At 48.5% G+C, this 5502-nt stretch overlaps 1 pseudogene; it reads left to right on the top strand.

Moving 5' to 3' along the window:
• The first annotated feature begins 2137 nt into the window (after positions 1-2137).
• Positions 2138-3695, top strand: LOC130875204 (uncharacterized; annotated as a pseudogene).
• The last annotated feature ends 1807 nt before the right edge of the window (positions 3696-5502 follow it).

Here is a 5502-nt window from a genome sequence, read left to right as displayed (position 1 = left end):
TTACAGATCTGCTACCATGTATCAGAAAAAAAAAAGATATGGTTATCTCTTTCTCTTTTACACATAAACCCAATGTTGTGCAATCGAACAAGCCAGATCTCCCCTTATCACCCAGCACCACACCCAGCCTCATCACCTCCCTCTTCAAACACCCTGATTCGAAAGACATGAAGATGGGAATGGAGCGGATAGAATGACTCACAGTGTCCACGTTACTGTAAATTGGTTTCAATGCTGTGCATGGTGGTGCAAACTGGCATCCCAGCATATAGGAGGACTGAAGGCTTAAGACTAGAGAATCCCCATCTCACAAAACACAGCAGAAATAAACTGATAAACAAATATGGCTGGGGAGAACTTGTCTATCACAGGCAAGTTCCTGGACTCCATCCCTATCACCAAATACGTAAATAAATAAATAAAGGCCACTCACTAGCTGTCTCCATTCATTCTCGTACCAGCTGTGTGAGGAAGGTATTATTCTCTTTCACATTTTCACAGGTGTGACACTGGGAAACGTGGCTCTTGAGAAGTTTGTGTCCATCCCCTACTTGAATCCCCTGCCTTTTTAGTACCTTTGATAGCTGACTGACCCAAAACTACATTTGGACTTCAGAACTTCTCCTGCGAGTGCACATATTCATTTGGATTGGGAAGTATATCCAAAATAAGATTGATTTTTTTTTAAAAAAATTAAAACAAAACTACCATTTGCTTTGAAATTCTCTTTATGGAAAATTTGGTAGGAGCTATGGCTATAACTGGATGGCAGAGTTCTTGGCTAGCACACACAGGGCTGTGAGTTCAATCCTGAGTACCTCCGAAACAAATAATAACCCCAAACAAGCACGGGAAACGTTAGGGTGGAAATCTAGTGCCTATAAAGAGTGAAAAAAATGAATGATCTGAGTGGCAAGAACTGATTAAAATTATGCCCAAACTTGTGTCCTGTTGTTCAGACCACAGACCTGGCTATTAACCAATCACCCACATGCACAGAGTTATGGGAATAGGATTGCTTTTTGTAGGCTCACTTCATACAAATAACTGGGTGTAATGAGTCGATTAACAAAATACATGAGTTAAATGAGACAATGATGATTCACTCTTTATAAGATTTCTGGTGTGTTTCCTCTAAGTGAGAGTTCCCATGATATACTTAAAGCATGACTTCACTTACAGAAATTCTGTCTCAACTCAACCCATCAAGAAAGCTTCCAACTCAAATTAAACTAGCTAGAAAATGATTTCAATTTAGACTAAATTGCAACTGGTTCTCCGAAGAGGTAGCAATGCCCTAGGCACAAAAGTAAAGTTGCGGTCTATTAGAGTGAAAGACCCTACAGACCCCCTCCTCAGAACCCGCAGCTAGCAGGCTCCCCGGGAGAACGTCCTGTTTGCTTGAAAGATTCTCAGGATCAGCAGCTAGCCTGCTCTCGTGAGAGGAAAACAGGATATCTATAAGATAGGACATCTACAAAGCAGGATGACTTCAAAGTAGGATACCTATAAGATAAGAGCAGGATGTCTGCTGCCAGACATCCATGCTGGGAGAGGAAAACCATTCATGCCCCCCGCCTCATTCTGATAACCACGCTTCTGCTTCTGTAAATTGCTTTTTGCTGCCCTCTTTCCTATAAAAAGTCCTCCTCCCAGTCTGCAGGTGCGCAAGTCCTCCGAAAGACTTTGTCGCCCGCAGGTACCTGTGTCTACCTAATAAACCTCTTGCAGTTTGCATCCGACTCGTGGTCTCGGCCTGGTCTGTGGGTCCGGGGTCTCCACCTGAGGGAAGGTCCCTACCGGGGGTCTTTCATTTGGTGCATTGGCCGGGAATTGAAGGCCCCCACCCAGGGACCACCGACCCACCATCGGGAGGTAAGCTGGCCAGCACCGATTTGTTAGTCTGTGTCTGCGTCGTTTCTGTGCTTTGTTAACTCTGTACACTCAGATCTGGGTGCTCTGTATCTGGCGGGCCCAAGAAGGAGCTGACGAGCTCGGACTTCCACCCCGAAGCCCTGGAAGACGTTCCAAGGGTGCCTGGAGCCCGGAATTAGGTGGCAGCTTTTCCGGAGCTCAATCTGTATCAGCTTTTCTGGAGCTCAATCTGTATCAGCTTTTCCGGAGCTCAATCTGTATCAGACCCAAAGTCTTGCTTTGCTGACTTGGGTCTGAATCTGGAGCCTTTTCGGTGCTCATCTGACGGGCCACATTCCAAAGGTGGCCGGAGCCTGATTTTTCACAGTCTCCGTCTGAATTTTTGCTTTCGGTTTTGCGCCAAAGCCGTGCTGAGCGTCCATATTGTTTGTGTCTGATTGTTGGATTTTTGTGTTTAAATATGTTCTTTGTTTTTGTATATCTGTTTGTGCTCGAGCCTAAATCTGGTACCATGGGACAATCGTTAACAACCCCTCTTCACTTAAGAAGGGGGGAAAATTGGGGTTTTAACTGTTTCTCAGAGACTGGAACTGATGGTATTTAATAACAACAATGTCTGTCATTGTACTCTTACTGGAATTGACCTGATGATATTTGTAACTGCTTATAGAAGTTGGAAAAGTTTGACACCCCCTGTAAAATGTTGAGCCTCCTCCATATGCAGGATCAGATAGCCCAGAGGGACCTGAAGCGGCGATGGCCAAGGGGCCCCCACAAGAATCCCCGGCCCTCTCACCTATGGCTGGCCAACAGAGGGACAGACGCGAGCCGCCGCCTGATTCCACCTCCCACGCCCTTCCCCTCCGAGAGGGTCCGAATGGGCAGCAACAGTACTGGCCATTCTCAGCTTCTGATCTCTATAATTGGAAACAGCATAACCCTTCCTTTTCCAAAAACCCAGTGGCACTAATCTAATCGAGTCTATTTTAGTGACCCACCAGCCCACCTGGGATGATTGCCAGCAACTCTTGCAAGCCCTGCTGACCTCAGAGGAAAAGCAAAGAGTCTTTTTGGAGGCTCGGAGAAACGTTCCAGGCGACAACGGTCGCCCAACCCTTTTGCCTAACGAAATTGATGAGGCCTTCCCTCTGACGCGACCTGATTGGGACTTCACCACAGCTGCAGGTAAGGGACACCTACGCCTCTATCGCCAGCTGCTTATAGCGGGTCTCTGAGGGGTGGCACGCCGCCCCACCAATTTGGCCCAGGTTAAGCAAGTAATACAGGGAAATGAAGAGACGCCCGCAGCCTTCTTAGATAGGCTCAAGGATGCTTATAGGATGTATACCCCCTATGACCCTGAAGATCCAGGGCAAGCTACAAGTGTATCCATGTCTTTCATTTGGCAGTCTAGTCCAGATATTAGAAGCAAATTGCAGAGGCTGGAAGGTCTGCAGGGATATACAATACAGGATCTGCTGAAGGAGGCAAAGAAAGGCAGAGAGATAAATGAGGAAAGAGACATGAAAAAGAATAAAGAATTAAGCAGGCTGCTGGCCACTGTAGTTCAAGGACAAGAAAGAGAGGGAGGTAGGCTGGGAGAAAGGAAGGGGGCCAAAATGGACAGGGACCAATGTGCTTATTGCAAAAAAAAGAGGCTCTTGGACCAGGGCATCCTCATCCCCTGCCGGTCACCATGGAATACACCCCCTTTTACCAGTAAAGAAACCAGGGACTGGGGACTACCGGCCAGTGCAGGATTTGAGGGAGGTCAACAAAAGGGTGAAGGACATGCACCCCATGGTCCCCAACCCCTATAACTTATTGAGCACTCTGCCACCATCCCACGTTTGGTATACCATATTAGACTTAAAGGATGCCTTCTTCTGCTTGCGGCTGCATCCGGAGAGCCAGCCCCTTTTTGCCTTTGAATGGAAGGACCCAGATCTTGGTCTTTCGGGTCAATTGACCTGGACTAGGCTCCCCCAGGGATTCAAGAACAGCCCGACCCTCTTTGATGAGGCTCTGCACCGGGACCTGGCGACTTTCGGGTCCAGTACCCCACCCTGACATTGCTCCAATATGTTGATGACCTCCTTCTGGCGGCCGCTTCAGAGAAAGAATGTCAGGAGGGCACAAAGTCCCTCCTACAGACATTGGGACAATTAGGATATCAGGCATCAGCCAGGAAGGCTCAGATGTGCCAGAAGCAAGTCATTTACCTAGGTTATCAATTAAAAGATGGACAGAGATGGCTGACCGAGGTGCGCAAACAGACTATCACTAACATCCCTGCCCCCCAGAACCCCCGCCAGCTGCGAGAGTTTCTGGGAACAGCGGGATTCTGCCGCCTCTGGATCCCAGGGTTTGCCGAAATGGCTGCACCCTTGTATCCTCTAACTAAACAGGGGACAATGTTTGATTGGGGAGAGGAACAGCAGAGGGCTTTCAAAAACATTAAGAAAGCCTTACCAGCCTCCCCTGCTTTAGGCCTCCCTGACATTACCAAACCCTTTGACTTGTTCGTGGATGAGAGACAGGGTTACGTCAAAGGGGTCCTAACTCAAAAACTGGGCCCTTGGAGGCGTCCTGTAGCCTATCTCTCAAAGAAACTCAACCCAGTTTCTTCAGGGTGGCCGCCCTGTCTGCGAATGGTAGCAGCTATTGCAGTCCTCACTAAGGACGCGGGTAAACTAACCCTGGGCCAGCCACTGACTATCCTGGCACCCCATGCGGTGGAAGCCTTGGTCAAGCAGCCTCCAGACCGCTGGCTCTCCAATGCCAGCATGACTTACTACCAAGCCCTGCTCCTGAATGCGGACCGGGTGCAATTCGGACCTGTGGTCGCTCTTAATCCCGCGACCTTGCTCCCCCTGCCTGAGGACCCGGAACACCACGACTGCCTCCAGATCCTCGCAGAAACACACGGGACCAGACCGGACCTGACGAATCAACCCCTCCGAGATGCTGACTATACTTGGTATACGGATGGCAGCAGTTTCCTGGCAAATGGGAAACGAAAGGCGGGGGCAGCAATGACAACAGAGACTGAGGTAGTTTGGGCAGAAGCCTTACCAGCAGGCACCTCCGCCCAGAGGGCTGAACTCATCGCTCTGACCTAGGCACTCCGGATGGCAGAAGGTAAGAGACTGAATGTTTATACGGATAGCCGATATGCATTCGCCACGGCTCACATACATGGGGAAATTTATTGAAGACGAGGGCTGCTGACCTCAGAAGGAAAGGAAATTAAAAACAAACTTGAGATACTGGCACTCCTGAAAGCCTTATTTTTGCCCCCAAAATTAAGTATTATGCACTGCCCTGGGCATCAAAAAGGCCATAGCCCTGAGGAAAAGGGAAATAGGCTGGCAGATAACGCTGCTCGAGAGATTGCTATAAAATCAACCAAGACCTCCCAAGCTCTCCCCTTGACGAACCCGGAAGAGGCCCAAGCCTCCAGTTCGCTACCCTATAGTAAAGAGGACATTGATCTCCTAAAGAAAATGGGGGCCACATATGACCCCGAAAAGCAACATTGGGTTTTCAAGGAAAAGATTGGTATGCCAACAAAATATACTTATAAAATAATAGACTACTTGCATAAATTGACTCATTTGGGGCCAA

The sequence above is a fragment of the Chionomys nivalis genome, chromosome 5 (genome assembly GCF_950005125.1).
Source record: "Chionomys nivalis chromosome 5, mChiNiv1.1, whole genome shotgun sequence".
Taxonomy (NCBI): Eukaryota; Metazoa; Chordata; class Mammalia; order Rodentia; family Cricetidae; genus Chionomys; species Chionomys nivalis.
The sequence above is the reverse complement of the archived record's forward strand: the minus strand, read 5'-3'. Positions and strand labels throughout refer to the sequence as shown.